The 17,028-nt window shown below is 39.1% G+C and overlaps 1 pseudogene; it reads right to left on the bottom strand.

Moving 5' to 3' along the window:
- Positions 1-927: 927 nt before the first annotated feature.
- Positions 928-1,054, bottom strand: LOC147582336 (U2 spliceosomal RNA; annotated as a pseudogene).
- Positions 1,055-17,028: the final 15,974 nt, after the last annotated feature.

Raw genomic sequence — 17,028 nt, 5'->3', positions numbered from 1 at the left:
TATTCATATAGCTATGTAGATGTAGGTGTTTATAGATATGTATGCACATACCTATATGTCATCCTTTAAAAGATTACGGACCGAGGCCAAACTAACAAAGTAGTATGAAGTTTACCACATAAGTAGAAGTAAAATATAAGAAAAGAAGGGGTAGAAGGGGCCTAAATGATATTACACAGATGAAAGATTCTTATGCTGATTGTCAAGATATTGTTGAAGATAGATTATGATAATTTAAAGATGTATATTTAGAGAAACCTGGGTGGCTCAGTTGGTTGAGCGTCCGACTTCAGCTCAGGTCATGATCTCACAGTCTGTGGGTTGGAGCCCCACGTCAGGCTCTGTACTGACAGCTCAGAGCCTGGAACCTGCTCTAGATTCTGTCTCCCTCTCTCTCTGCCCCTCCCCCACCCACGCTCTGTCTCTCAAAATATGAATAAACATTAAAAAAATAAAGATATATATTTAAAAAAAAAGTTTTTTATGTTTATTTATTTTTGAGACAGAGAGAAACAGCATGAGTGAGGTAGGGGAACAGCAAGAGGGAGACACAGAATCTGAAGCAGGGTCCAGGCTCTGAGCTGTCAGCACAGAGCCTGACACGGGGCTCAAACCCACCAACCGTGAGATTGTGACCTGAGCCAAAGTCAGATGCTTAATGGACTGAGCCACTCAGGCACCCCTAAAGATGTATATTTTAATATCTAAAATAACCTTAAAAAGATCACTCAGAGGTATTATAAAGAGGCAGAACTTAAAGGTCAATACAGAAGTTTAAGTGGAGTTTTTAAAAATAAGTAAACCACCCAAAAGGTAGTAGGGAAAAAAAGGAAAGAAAAAAGATGGGGCAGAGAGAGAGAGAGACAAAAAAAAAATAGCTTCAAAATATATGAAGCAAAAACCAGATAGAAGATGGGGAAAATGGGAGGAAGGCACAAGTCTAAAATCACGCTTCAATAGTTTAGCATTGCTTTCTCAGTACCCGATTGAAAAAGTAGCAAAAAAGATACTAAAATTTTTACACTTGATCTTAGCCAAAAGGCCGAGAAGCGATATACTAAAATTTTTAAAAGTTTGAATAACACTATCAACCAACTTGACCTAATTGACATTTATAGATCACTATGCCCAACGACAGCAAAATATACATTCTTCTGAACTGCACATGAGCCATTAACCAAGATAGACAAAATATGTTGAGCCATAAAATAAGATTCATTAAAATTAAAAGGATTGAAATCACACAGAGTACATTTTATAATAGTAGTGGTATTAATATAAGAACAATAAGATATTTGTACAAAACCCAAATATTTGAAAGTTAAACTATACATGTTTAAATAACCTGTGGTCACAGGAGAAATCACAGAGAAAATTAGAAAATATTTTGAAATGAATGATAATGAACACAAAACATACCAAATTCATGCAATGTAGCTAAAGAAGTGTTTAGAGGGAAATTATGTTTTTAAATTTCTCAGAAAAAAAGGAGGATACAGAATAAATGATCTAAGCCTCCACATTAAGAAGCTGAAAAAAGAAGAGCAAATACAACCCAAAAAGAAAAATATGAAGAAGAGAATGGCAATCAATGAAATAGAAAATTGGCAAATAATAAAGTCAATAAGTATTTTTTCAAAAGATTAGTAAAATTCCAGGCAAAACTGATCAAGAAAAACAGAGAAAATACTATTCTCAGCATTAGAAGTGAAAACAGAGGGCAGGTCTACAGATCCTACAATTATGCAAAAGAAAGCAAGAGACTATTATAAACAAGTGTAAGTCAATATTAGATAAAATAGATGATTAATTTGAAAACGACAACTTACCAAAATTGATACCGGAATATATAACAAAATAAATTAAATAAATAAATAAATAAATAAATAAATAAATAAATAAATATTCCTATGTTGTTTCAAATAACTGAATTCATTTAAAAAAAACATTTGTACAAAAAAACCCTTGAGACCTAGGTGATGTTGCTGATGAAATCTATCATTAAGGAAGAAATAATGTTCAGCACAAGCTGTGTCAAAAATAGAGGAGGGAATAATTTCCAACTCATTTTATGAAGCTAGCATAATCCCAATACCAAATACTGACAAAGATATAATAACAGGAAACTATAGATAATATTCCTCATGAGCATAGATTAAAAATTACTGACAAAATATAAGAATAATTATTCAGCTATACATTTAAAAGGAAAATATATCATGACAACGTGAGGTTTTCAAGGAATGCAAGGTTGGTTTGACATTGGAAAATTAGTCAATGAAATTAAAGAATGAAGGGGAAAAAGTATATGATCATCTCAGTAGATTCATAAAAAGTCTTTGACAAAAGTCAACACGTATTAATGATAATTCTGACAAATTTAGAAATAGAAGAATCTCCAATTGCTAAAAAGGCATTTATAAAAATCTATAGCTAACATAATACTTAATATTTCCTCCTAGATCAGGAATAAGTCAAGGGTATCCACTGTATCATTTCTATTCAATATTTTACTGAAGTTTCCAGCCATTATAATCAGGTAAGAAAAATAAATAAATACAGATAAAAGCCATAAAAAAAAGGTAAAATTGTTGTTCTTTGAAGATGACATGAATATGTATGTAGAAAACTCTATGGAATATACAAAATAATTATGTAACCAATGAGTGAATTTAGCAGGGTCAATATACAAAAGTCAATTCTATTTTAATATACCAGCAATAAACAATTTAAATAAAATAAATAAATTTAACAAAATTTAAACTAAATAAATAAAAAGAGCATTTGCAATAGCATCAAAAATATGAATTACTTAGGAAAAATCTAATAAAAGACATACAATTCTTCTACAATAAAGACTATAAAATGTTGTTAAAAAAGAAGATTAGACAAAATAGAGACATACTACGTTTATAAATTGGAAAACTTAATGTTCTTAAGACATCCATTTTCCAAAGATTTATTTACGGATGTAATACAATCTTTTCAAATTTCCAACATGCTTTTTTAAAGAAATTGACAAGCTGGGTCTAAAACTGTTACGGAAATGCCAAAATAATTTCAAAAATGAATAAAGTTGAAATAATTTATTACCTGGCTTCAAAACAGAATGTAATGCTATATGAATCAAGACACTGTGGTATCAATATGAAGATAAGCAAACACCAATAGAAAAAATTCCAGAAATAGACCCACACATATAGAGTCAATTGATTTTTGAGTAGAAGTGACAAGATAATTCTATTAAAAAAAAGAAAGACTTGTTAACAAATGGTGCTGGAAACTGGATAGCCATATGAAAAACAAAAATAAGCTTGATTTCAATCTCACCCCATGCAATGAGATTAGTTAAACTAGAGGAATAAAATTTCTAATAAAAAACATAAAATTGTATCTTTGCAATATTAGGGTAGGCAAAGAATACTTAGAAAGTACACAAAAAAACACTTAGCATTAAAAATAAAAATTGGCTACCTACACATTCAATGCAATCCCAATCAAAATTGCACCAGCATTCTTCTCGAAGCCAGAACAAGCAATCCTAAAATTTGTATGGAACCACAAAAGGCCCCGAATAGCCAAAGTAATTTTGAAGAAGGCCAAAGCAGGAGGCATCACAATCCCAGACTTTAGCCTCTACTACCAAGCTGTAATCATCAAGACAGCATGGTATTGGCACAAAAACTGACACATAGACCAATGGAATAGAAGAGAAACCCCAGAACTAGACCCACAAAAGTATGGCCAACTAATCTTTGACAAAGCAGGAAAGAATATCCAATGGAAAAAAGACAGTCTTTTTAACAAATGGTGCTGGGAGAACTGGACAACAACATGCAGAAGGATGAAACTAGACCACTTTCTTACACCATTCACAAAAATAAACAAAATGGATAAAGGACCTGAATGTGAGACAGGAAACCATCAAAACCCTAGAGGAGAAAGCAGGAAAAAACCTCTCTGACCTCAGCCACAGCAATTTCTTACTTGACGCATCCCCAAAGGCAAGGGAATTAAAAGTAAAAATGAACTATCGGGACCTCATGAAGATAAAAAGCTTCTGCACAGCAAAGGAAACAATCAACAAAACTAAAAGGCAACCAACGGAATGGGAAAAGATATTTGCAAATGACATATCGGACAAAGGGCTAGTATCCAAAATTTATAAAGAGCTCACCAAACTCCACACCCAAAAAACAAATAACCCAGTGAAGAAATGGGCAGAAAACATGAATAGACACTTCTCTAAAGAAGACATCCGGATGGCCAAAAGGCACATGAAAAGATGCTCAACGTTGCTCCTCATCAGGGAAATACAAATCAAAACCACACTCAGATATCACCTCATGCCAGTCAGAGCAGCCAAAATGAACAAATCAGGAGACTACAGATGCTGGCGAGGATGCGGAGAAACAGGAACCCTCTTGCACTGTTGGTGGGAATGCAAACTGGTGCAGCCACTCTGAAAAACAGTGTGGAGGTTCCTCCAAAAATTAAAAGTAGACCTGCCCTATGACCCAGCAATAGCACTGCTAGGAATTTCCCCAAGGGATACAGGAGTGCTGATGCATAGGGGCACTTGTACCCCAATGTTTATAGCAGCACTCTCAACAATAGCCAAATTATGGAAAGAGCCTAAATGTCCATCAACTGATGAATGGATAAAGAAATTGTGGTTTATATACACAATGGTGTACTACGTGGCAATGAGAAAAAATGAAATATGGCCTTTTGTAGCAACGTGGATGGAACTAGAGAGTGTTATGCTAAGTGAAATAAGTCATACAGAGAAAGAAAGATACCGTATGTTTTCACTCTTATGTGGATCCTGAGAAACTTAACAGAAGTCCATGGGGGAGGGGAAGAAGAAAAAAAAAAAAGAGAGAGGTTAGAGAGGGAGAGAGCCAAACCATAAGAGATTCTTAAAAACTGAGAACAAACTGAGGGTTGATGGGGGGTGGGAGGGAGGGGAGGGTGGGTGATGGGTATTGAGGAGGGCACCTTTTGGGATGAGCACTGGGTGTTGTATGGAAACCAATCTGACAATAAATTTCATATTAAAAAAAATAAAGATACACAACACTAAAAAATAAATAAAATAAAAAATAAATTAAAATAAAATAAAAATTGGCTTTCATCAAGATAAAAATTTCTGCATATCAAAACACATCATTAAGAAAATGAATAGGAAACCAGTCTGTATCTCTGACAAAAGGCTTGTATTCACTATATATAAGGAACTCCTCTAAGTGAATAATAAGGCAATGTAATTTTTTTAAGATGGACCAAAGATTTGAGCAGCCATTTCACAAAAGAAGATATAAGTATGACCAATAAGCACAAGAAATGTTTTCAACATAATTAGTTATCACTAATATGCAAATTAAAACCACAATGAGCTATCATTTTATACTCATTAAAATAGCTAAAATATAAAGTTTGACAACCCACAAGTTGATGGTGATGTGGAGAAAATGGAACTCTCAAACATTGCTGGTAGGAATGGAGAATGGTACAACTTAGGAAAACAGTCTTTCAGTTTCTTATAAAATTAATTTTGATAAGTTTAGATAAATAAACAAAAAATATCTTCTACATGCATACTATGACTCAGAAATTCCATAGTCAATATTTCTCAAAAGAAATGAAAATGTATGTCCTCAAAGAGATCTGTATAAGATTATTCAGAGAAGCTTTATTCACAATAGCCCTAAGCTAGAAATAGATCAAATGTTCAGTAGGAAAATGGATAGACACAATGTGATATTTTCATAAATTGGCATAGTAATCAGAAACAAAACAACAACAAACACTGATGATACAACACGTTGATGAATCTAGACTTCCTGTTATGCTAAGCAAAAGAAGCTAACCAAAAAGGCATATACTGTATGATTCCATTTATATGAAGACCAAATTGAGCAAAATTCATCCATGGTGAAAAAAGTACATAAATAGTAGTTATCTTTTGTTCGGTGAATTCAATTGTCATGATGTATTCAATTTTCAAAATCATTGAACACAATATTTAATACTTTTTGATGGATTATATATAAAAATTACACCTCAATTTTTTTTTTTTATAAAAGCAACTATACCTGGTGGGTTAATAAAAGCAACTATATCTGGTGGGTTATCAAGCACATGAATAACTACTACATGGGGTAAAGTTCATTCATCCAACAAACATTATCAATAGATTATTATGTGCCAAGCACCATACTAATCTCTGGGAATACCAAGTACTACTAGACATGATCCCAACATTGAAGAACACATGGATTTGGAGGAGGGGGAGTCAAATGATTCCAGAATGTGGGAATAAGGGCTTCAATACAGCAAGTGACTACGGCTGTGTATAGGAGTGAGCAAGACTTTACAGAATAGGATAATGGCCTCTTGTCTGACTACAGTGGCTGAATCATTGCTTGAGGAGAGAGCGGCTGTTGCCTTTTACTTTCGGCCTTCGGGACATGGGGTGATATTTAGCAGGTGTAAGGACTCAAAATAACAGTTCCTAAAACTTAAGGACAAACTCTTTTTCATAGTGGAAGATTGGAGAGACTTTTTCATCTCAAGGATAAACAGAAAAAGGTCAAACATTTCCTGAGTAATAGGTTTAGGGGGAAACAGGTCTGTCAAGCCAGGGTCCCTATGCCACGCGGCAAAGCGGCCCACAAAACACCCAAGAGGATGTGGCTTGCTCACCACACCCCTTGGGTCATGACAGCCCTGCCAAAGAATGTAGGGGCCCAACAAAGAATGCTCTGAAAGCCATTTAAGAGCCTTCCAGGAAAACCTCAGCCAGTAATTCACCACTTGCAATGTGTGTGGGCGGGCTCCTGCTTCTCCCTCTCTTGCTTGGCTCCTCTAAATTCCTACCAAAACCCAGGTCTGCTGGAAAGGGGGATCAGGGCCAGGTACAGTTTGCTTACAGTTGATGTAGAGGACAAGGCACCTGTCTGAAAGTATCTGAGGACAGTAATGGGGAGCCTGCCTCTGAATGCCTTCAGGTGTCCCCTCAATGCTCCAGCTCCTGTAGGACTGGAGTTGTGACTCTCCACAGATTGGCCACCCAGAGAGAGGTGACCATGGGGGAAGCTCCCACGGGTCCTTTGCAACCACAACTGCATTAGTTTTCTATTGCTGACCTAACAAATTATCACAAACTTAGTGGCAAAACAAAACGTATTATCTTATGGTTCTGGAGGTCACAAGGCTAAAATGGGTCCATACGGTTTCATTCCTTCTGAAGGCTCCAAGAGAAAATGTTTCTTTGCCCTTTCCAGCTTTCAAAGGTGGCCCACATCTTTTGGCTCATGGCCCCCTTTCTCCATCTTCGAAGCTAGCATCTTCAAATCTCTCTCTGTCCCTTGGCTTCAGTCACCACATTATTTTCTGACACTGACTCCTACTACATCCCTCTCATAAAGACCCTTGTGTTTGTTTACATCAAGCCTCATGGTAATTTAAGATCGTGTCCCCCTCTCATAATCTTTAATTTGGTCACATCTGCCAAACCTCTTTTGCTATAAAACGTAACATGCAAGGTTCCAAAAATTGGGACACGAGCATCTTTGGGGGATCGTTATTCATCATACCACAACTCCAGACAATCTCACCTCGAGAATCACAATAATAACAAAAGCATACGGCCATTGAGTGTTTACTGTGTGATGTAAGTATCCATGTGGAGATAAAGATGGAGATAATTTTACATAGATATACATGTATACATTTGGATTGATAGATGACTGTATATACAAATATATATATATATATTCATGAAATATATATATATATATATTCATTATTATATATAATCTATCAGTCTGAATCTTCAAAGCCAATGCTCTTGACCTCACTGTCTCTCATCTCTGTTCCATGTTTCAATGAGAAACTCGGACTACGATTTCTTGTGTGCAATCGCTTCAACCTAATTTTTTCCTCCAGTTTGGACTAGGCACATCTGAGGTTGGGAAAACTAGAAATGGGTTAATTCCCAGTTGGCCATATCTACAGAAAGCATATAAATTATCCATTTCCCCCTGTAAATGAAACTGTTGCTTATCCCTTGTGTCTTGTTTCCTTTCTTGCTTTCCCTTCCTCACCGTTTTTACTTTCCTTATCGTTTTCCAACCTCAACAGAGAACGCATTTCCAAGCAGAATCATTCACCAACCCAAACTCTTTCCTTCATTCTTGGAATCTTCTTCAAATAACCCATCACAAATTATCCAAGCATCCTGGAAGGTGAAGTCCAGAAATACCACAGCAAAGGAAAAAAACTGGGGGCTGAAAAAACAGAAATACATTAAGGCATGGTTTAAAACTGGAATAAAATAGAAATCAGTATCCCATGAAATAAGGGTGAATGAAGATTTGTTTTCAGGACGTCACCTGGACAGCATGCATTCTGAGTATCCTTTGGTGAGGTTTATTTTTAAATATTTTCATCTGTGGACTAAATCGGAGTCATGAAATTTTTAGAAGACAGAATCCCATCCTCAGAGACGATCCTTAAATGGCAATAGCTGATCTACGTTTGTGACAGTCTGTTTGTCTCCATGATAGTTAATAGTGCTCTGTTGAGCCTTTTGCTGAGGACAAGAATGAAGTACACTCCTGATTTTTATATGCTTCTGACATTGCCAATGTCAGAGTAGGGAATCTGGCTCATACTGCATTGATATTTTTTTTTTTCTTACTGCCTCCTCAACAAGTGGTTTCCTGAGTATTTATTGATAAGTATGACCATATTAAAATCTGGATCATGAATAAATGATTTCAAACAAAAGTAGGAGAAACTAGAGTAGGAGGGGCAGGAAGGTAATGAATAATGAATCATGTTTTCCCAAACTTGAGGACCTAGACTATGTCCTGGCCCAGGTAAGTACACCAAGGTAAGAGCACTGAGTGCCTCCTGGTGGTCCTCTGGGGACCTCCTTCTCACCTTGCCTCACTTGGACCTTCTTTCCCTCCAGTTTCCAGGGCAAGGACCATAGCAGAACCTTCCATTCCATCAGAAGTTTATACCCAAAGGCGCCTGGGTGGCTCAGTTGGTTAAGCCTCCGGCTTCAGCTTAGGTCGTGATCTCACAGTTCAGGTCTTGACCTCACGGTTCGTGGGTTCGAGCCCCACATCGGGTTGTCTGCTGTTGGCACAGATCCCACTTCGGATCCTCTGTCTTCCTCTCTCTCTGCCCCTCCCCAACTCGCACTCTCTCTTTCTTCCTCTCTCAAAAAACTAAATTAAAAAGTTAAAAAAGAAAAGATTATACCCAAAACAGTAGAAACCTTCTGGGCGTAATATACATCATCATAATTGAGAAGTCATTTCTTCAGATTTGTATCTGAAATAACACTTAAATGCTTGAAAGGATTTAGTAATCAGAGGATTAGGTGATAAATGAACATTTTGAGAGATTTTACAAGATTATCAGAACCTGTTAACCCTCGTAAAACACCATCTATTTTTCCTTGAATCTTTTGAAAGTCTTCTCCATGCAATACGTTAGCTTGTCTCCAACTTGTTTTCCATACTTAAGTCAGAGGTACTGTTTCAAAACGCAAATGTACTCCCTCCCCTCCTCCTATACCCACCCCTCCCCACCCCACTTTTCTCCTTGTTACCTCCTCCTACTCTCTCAGACCCCAGTTTAGGCCAGTGTTTCCTCAGAGAAGCCGCCTATGATTCCTTAAACTAAGTCAGCCCCCCTGACACATGCCTGCATAACTGGGTGGCCATGGTATCTGGCATAGCCAGGGCACGTGAGAAATACCTTAGCAGGAATAAATCAGCAAACATACTTTTTCATGGATATAGAGTCATCATTAGCATCAGCCGAATGTGGGCTGTGTTTTTTGGTCAAGCAAGTGAAGGGGGTGGGGGGTAGGGCGCAAGGAGTGGAGATTTCCCTGAGGTAACTAGCTAACATATGAAAGAATGCTAGAGGGACATGAAGATAGATGCGGATTTGTGTCTGAGAAAGGGGTTGTCTGAGGTAAAAGTCACTCCCTGAACTTGGAATGACCCAGAGAGACACTGGAGGCAGGGGGAGAGGGAGTCTCTTGTTCCTATCAGCTTGAGAGTTTCTTTAGAAAAAGCAAAGTGATCAAGGGAAGGGAAGAAGCAGAAGCAACCAGCATTTGATAAGCTCACCTTGTTCCCGAAGGGTTTTAAAAATTCTTACAAAGATGCATACGATACGGTAAAATAAAATACATTCCAGGAAGCACTGGAAGTGAGAAAAGCAAGGTACGTGCATGAGATTTACAAGAGAGTCTCTGCAGTAAAGGTGTAAAGCCTTTTGCCAATACTTACTTACTTTATTTATTTATTTATTTATTTATTTATTTATTTATTTATTTTTAATGTTTATTCATTTTTGAGAGACAAAGAGAGATACAGGGCACGAGGAGGGGAGGGGCAGAGAGAGGGAGACACAGAATCCAAAGCAGGTTCCAGGCTCTGAGCTGTCAGCACAGAGCCCGACGCGGGGCTCAAACCCACAAACCGTGAGACCATGACCTGAGCCGAAGTCGGATGCTCAACCGACTGAGCCACCCAGGCGCCCCTTGCCAATACTTTAGTTTGGATGTATGTAAAATATTTCATTGACTTCTGAAGAAGCCATCTACAAATTGTATGGAAAACCATCATAACTGATATCATTTATGTAAAAACTATGTATATCTGTTTATGGATTTTTTTTAAGTGTGAAAATGATCTAGAAGGTACATATCAAGTATGACTGTGGTTAGCTCTGAGGAGACAGGGGTGGGGTGAGAGTTGGCATGTGAAAAAAGAGGTGTTTGGCGTTTGTTTCTTTTTTTGCCTTATATGTGTCTGAACTTTTTACAGTTAGCCTACGTTCATGTATGACTTTTATAATTTAAAGAGATTAATAGTAATAAAGCCTCTAAAAAAATCCAACAATATTCACCTTAAATATTGACAGATAGTTTATTATATATGTATCCAGTCATTCACTGAGATCAAATAACAGCATGCAGAGCACTTCTCAGTATTCAGAACATTTACTTCTATTATTACACAGGAGCCACCCAAGCAGGCAGGACCAGGCAAGACAGACCCCACTTTATTATCCCCACTTGAAAAATAAAGAAACAGAGGCAGCGAGCAGGTGGGTTGAGCGGCCCTGGCCATGAACTAGTGACGAGCAGATCTTGCAGACGAACCCAGGCCTTCTGACTCCCTCCCCACGTGCTCAGTTCCTTTTCTCCTAGGTTCACAGTGTGGCTGGACGTCTTAGCATTTTAAAGCTGGAATAAGGAAAGCTCTTTTGACTGTTGCATGTGACTGCTCATAAAAATGCTTCCTTGTAAACTGTCTGTAACTTCTGAATTATGCTACATAAATGGTTTGAGGGTTTCTCATTACTGCAGCAGAAGAAAATTTACTGCTTTCATTTAAAGCCCTAGCACCCTCAGAAGAAAAGCCGCAGTAGCCGAATATCTTTATTACATGCTTGCCCTCAGAGCTAATGTCCTGAAAAAACCCTATTGCGTGCAGACAATAGTGTTCGGGGTAAGGCATTTCTTGAATCAGAGACTTAAGATGATAAAACATACGTGGCAGCCTTATTGGTAATCTGAGCAAATCATATTTCAGTTTATTTGCCTCCTTAATACTCTTGAGGACTCACGTGCAGGAAAGTAAACCTTCTCACTCATAACTGTCGCTTCCCAGGGCACCTGGGTGGCTCAGTCGGTTGAGCCTCCGACTTTGGCTCAGGTCGTGATCTTGGGGTTTGAGAGTTCTGGCCCTGCGTCGGGCTTTGTGCTGACAGCTCAAAGCCTGGAGCCTGCTTCAGATTCTGTGTCTTCCTCTCTCTCTGCCCCTCCCCCACTCACACTCTGTCTCTCTTTCTCTCTCAAAGATAAACATCAAAAAATTTTTTAATAAAAAAAAACTGTTGCCTTCCATCCTGTGACCCCACAATTCTACTATGGGGTAACTCTAAAGTCCATTCTTGGACTCTCTGAGACTCACACAGATAGGCAGTCAAGAGCCTATAAGAACTATATTTGTTTAAGAGCATTCAAAAATGATACATTTTAGGTGCACCTGTGTGGCTCAGTCATTGAGTGTCTGACTCTTGATTTTGGCTTAGGTCATGATCCCAGGGTCGTGGGATTGAGCCCTGGGATCCATGCTCATGAGGGCTGCTTAAGATTCTCTCTCCCGGCACCCACTCACCCCACTTGGTGTATACACACACACACACACACACACACACACACACACACACACACACTCACTCCCCCCCCCAAAAAGATACATTTTATCTCTATCAGATATGAGGGTATCTTGTCATTAGGAATCTAATACATTAATTTGAAATCTTACAAAACAGACAAATGAAGAGATGATTATTCACTTCATAAAGCTGGATCTTGGGGCGCCTGGGTGGCTCAATCGGTTAAGCATCTGATTTTTGCTCAGGTCATGATCTCACGGTTCATGGGTTCGAGCCCCGCTTTGGGCTCTGTGCTGACAGCTCAGAGCCTAGAGCCTGCTTCAGATTCTGTGACTCCCTCTCTCTCTGCTCCTCCCCTGCGTGTGCTCTCTGTCTCTCAAAAATAAACACTTAAAAAACATACAGAATAATTCAAATACATAACTTGTGTGGAAGTAGAATAAACCAGGCCAAAAGAGGCCAAAGGAGATCATTGGGTTTTTTGTTTATTTGTTTTTGTCTTTGTTTTTTGGGATTTTTGTTTTTTTGTTTTTGTTTTTTCTTTTTTTAGGAAGCTGGGGGACTTGTTATCTAGGTTTGGAAACAAGGGGAGAAGGTGGAAGGTAAGTCTGAAGTAGACAAACCAGTCCCTAAAGGCAAGGATAGGCTGGTCATTAAGAACCATTGTTTTGAAATCTAAGCTAGAAGGTAAATACTCAAGCAGAGTTATTCTGGTCATCAGTAGAAGTTGAGCAGGCCACGGGGCGGGGAGGGGGCGTTTAGAGAAATCTTGTTCTAGGTATCATGGAGCCTGTGGTTCAGGGACAGGAAATCCCCACACTGAAAGGGGGCTAAAGCAAAAACACAGCCATAAAGGAACTACCTTCTAAACACATACAGCTTTTACATCTTTCAAATCACATTTGCCTGTATTGTTTCCTTTGTTTTGACCAAAAGCCTCTGGGAGCTCTGATTATTCCCATTTGATGGATGAGATTAAAGTCAGACTATTGCAGACTCTGAACGACTAGAAGAAATGATAAGATGGGAGGTCATTGTGAGAGGTTACGCGTGGGACAAAGCCACCAAGCGTTCCAGAAGATTCACCTCTTAAATTACTGATGCTGTGGTTCCTCCTACCACATTACTCCTGTGCTAAAATGTCTTTCTATTTTGGACCAGTTATCTGCTGTTGTATCTTCTAATTATTCAAACGTGAATCGGTAATATCCGTATTAGAAACACACAGGCAAAAATCAGACGGCTTGAGAGGTCATTAGAAGTTGGAATGTATGAGGAAAATGCATGTCTGCTAGAAATTTGTTTTACTCTTGCAACTGACTGAAAACATTTCTTTTCTTTCTTCTTTTCTTTTTAATGTTTATTTATTTCGAGATAGCACCAGCGGGGGAGGTGCAGAGAGAGGTGGGGACAGAGGATCCGAAGGAGGCTTCTGGCTGACAGCGGCCAGTCTGATGCGGGGCTCGAACTCATGAACGGGAGATCACAACCTGAGCCCACAACCTGAACCAAAGTCCGACGCTCAACTGACTGAACCACCCAAGGTGCCCCTGACTGAAAACATTTCTGAGTAACAAAGCAAGAGTCGAGAGAGTTTAACTTCTGTGATTCTTAGCATTTATATGTTTTTTTAACCGCTTTATTTTTCCCCATTTTGTCTCCATTACCAATGTGGAAGAAAATTTGAAATATTCTGACTAATGAAATGAGTATCTTCTGGCTAAATTCCTGGGTGATGTATACTTTTAGATAAAATCGCATACAGAGATATAGATATATTGGAGCCATTTTTTTTGCCAGTCTGGCTTCCACTCAGCACAGGGCTTATAAAGTTCATGAAGGCCATCCCCTGGAGGCCACCATCACAGACTCCACTGACACCACTGTCACATGAAGCTGAAATCACCACCACTACTAATCACCCCTGACTGGAACTCCCCAAGGCCAAACCCAAACCCTGCCCTGCCTTAAATCCCAAATTCCAGGGAGGATTTTCAAGGCCAGCTGACTCTACCAAGCCTGAAAGCTATGTCATCCTTGGTCACCAAACAAAATGCCGTGGATGCTCTCTTGACCCTCTCACACACTCATGGCACTCTAAGCCTCCTGTGTCTATCCAACCACTCTCTCTGCCTCTTGCCCTCTCTTTCAACCTTGCCCTCTGGGATTCCCAGATTCATGATAACCCAACCACCCCATGTCTTCAAACTCTTCATGGATGCTTCTCTACCTCCTGACCTTAACTGAAACTGGGCTCTCCCTTGAAGACATGGCTCTCTCAAGTAGCTTTCTCCAGTTGAAGAGGCCCCTATATCCTCTTGAATATCCCAGTGGGTATCTCCAACTCAACGAGGACAAAATTGAACCAGTCGTCTTCCCTATATTTTCCGTTCTCTTCCCTTTGCCTCCATGACAGTGACACAAAACTTACCCAGTCACTCACGCCAGGAATCTGGGGGCCCACCTCGACTCACCTTTCTCTTTTACCTTCCACGTTCTATCACTCACCAAGCCCTGACCATTTTTCCTGCTAACCAGTTCTCTAACCCATTCTTTCTCTTGTGTTTTTATTAGTAAAATCTAGTTCAAGGCCTCATCTCCTGCCTAGATGGTCATACTCCTTTCCTGCTTTTATTTCACCCAACACCATCCTCCACCCAGCTGCCACGGGGATCTCTAACACAGAAATCACCATGGTATTCCTTTTCCTGGACTGGTCCAGTGACTCCCCGGAACCTGGTTGAGCTCCCTCTCAGGGAAAACAAGCCCTCCTTGATCTGTCCCTACTACCTCTTCGTTCTTGTCTCCCCCAAATTGCTGCCTGCTGCTTTACGTATTAAGTGACTAGTCCTTCGCTGTACTCATCATGCTAAAATAATCCTGTGCTTTTCTTCATGTGGTTCCCCTTGCTTCAAATGCCCTTCCTCGCTCTACCCCATACTTTGCCTTGTTGTCTCTTACACACTAAGCTTTGACGGGTTTCATCTTACCCAGGAACCATTTCCTAAAGATCATGCCAGCAACCCTCCCTGTGCTCTCCCAGAATCCTCTGCCTGGTTTATATTAGCCATGTAAGTACACGTACATCTTTCCCCTGTATCTATTTTCTTGGAGGTCAAAGGCTCTGCATTTTTTACATTTTTTAATACATTTCACTTTTACATTTCCATCTGTGGGTCTAGCAAAGTGACAGGAACATATTAGGTGCTTAATAAATATTTGATGCACCAAAATAATTTCCGCTGAAAAAGGATTTGCCAAGTCCCAGTGGCCCTCGTGCATGCAGGCATTCACTTACTCATTAAACAATACAACACCTACTAAATATTTATATCCTATTTACCTAGCATTCTTGACCTCTGCTGTTTAGATATGCTATAACTTCTTGAAATGCCTCAAGTTCACTTTCACGTAGAAGCACTCTCTCATGTGAACACTCTGGCTTATGCAAAATAACTGGTCTAGGTGATCTGGGAAGAGGCAAAACTTAGATGGTCCACGTTCCCCTGAATTGACAATCGGTTCTGACTATACACATCTGCAATATTTGGCAATACATAGTTTTTAAAAAACCTTTCAGCATATGTAAATCAACAAAACACAAACTGAATACTTACATGTCTAGAGAATCTGGAAAGAGAAAAAAACTATAAGGTCCGAACTGGGTGAATTTAATGAGAACTGGCTGCAGAAGGTAACATAGCGACAATGAATGAATTGCCAAATGGTACTATACAGAAAACACATAAACCAACATGCCTTCTGCATTATTCTCATATTATTCTTCTATTTACCAGTCATCTATAACATAATTTGCATTACAGAAACATGTTATTACAAGAAATCATATTTCTTTATTTCCAAGTGACTAGGCTGGCCTAAATAGGTAAACAATATGGGGGGGGGGGGGGGAGGGAGAGACTGAATGAATAAATGAACAGTAGCCAAAGGTATGTGGATGAAACTGGAAAATCATGTTTCAAGATTCAGCTAGCCACTGATCATGAGATGTAATACATGAGGCCGAGACAGAAAACATAAAAAGTATCCAGGTCTTTGTTGAAGTCTACTTAAAGGCAATGAAGACCGCAAAGTGGCAAATCTGTAGGACTTTATGGAAAGAAGAATTAGCAAAATTGATAAGGGATTGGATGTTAGATGTCAACAAGATCCTATGTTTTTGTTTCGGGAACCAGGAAAAGCCAAGTAGTTCTTTTGACAGTAATGAAAACAAAGCATGGAAGGTGACTATCAGAACAAAACTATATGAGCTTCTTTAATAAACTAAATACATTGTGTAAAGACAATAAATAATATTGTCCTGCAGACAAATAAAGATGTTGGATTCTAGAAGGGGTCTGAAATAAGAGCCATTTAAACAGTGGTGTTCATGGGGCACCTGGCTGGCTCAGTGGGTTAAGAAGCTGACTCTTGATTTCTGTTCAGGTCATGATCTCACAGTCATGAGATCAAGGTCCATGTCAGTCTCCGTGCTGGATGTAGAGCCTGCTGAAGATTCTCTCTCTCTCTCTTTCTCTCTCTCTCTCTCCACCCTATCCCTCCCCCACTGATGCTTTATCCCTCAGAAAAAAATCTTTAAAAACAGTGGCCATTGTGGGTGCTAGAGGTGAGGGAAAGCCCCCCGAAGCAATGAATCAGCATCTCAGATACGGCATCTGGGACTGGATTAGGTCCAGGCCCCCTACCCAACAAGAAGCAGAGATTTTGACAGGGCTGAACTCCTGGGTGCAGATAAATGACTCCCTTTTCAAAGGCTAGGAATAGATGGAGCAAAATCCAAACAGA

The sequence above is a fragment of the Puma concolor genome, chromosome A3 (assembly GCF_028749965.1).
Source record: "Puma concolor isolate L17-30 chromosome A3, mPumCon1.1.hap2, whole genome shotgun sequence".
NCBI lineage: Eukaryota > Metazoa > Chordata > Mammalia > Carnivora > Felidae > Puma > Puma concolor.
Note: the sequence above shows the minus strand (reverse complement) of the source record. Positions and strands in the feature narration are given on the sequence as shown.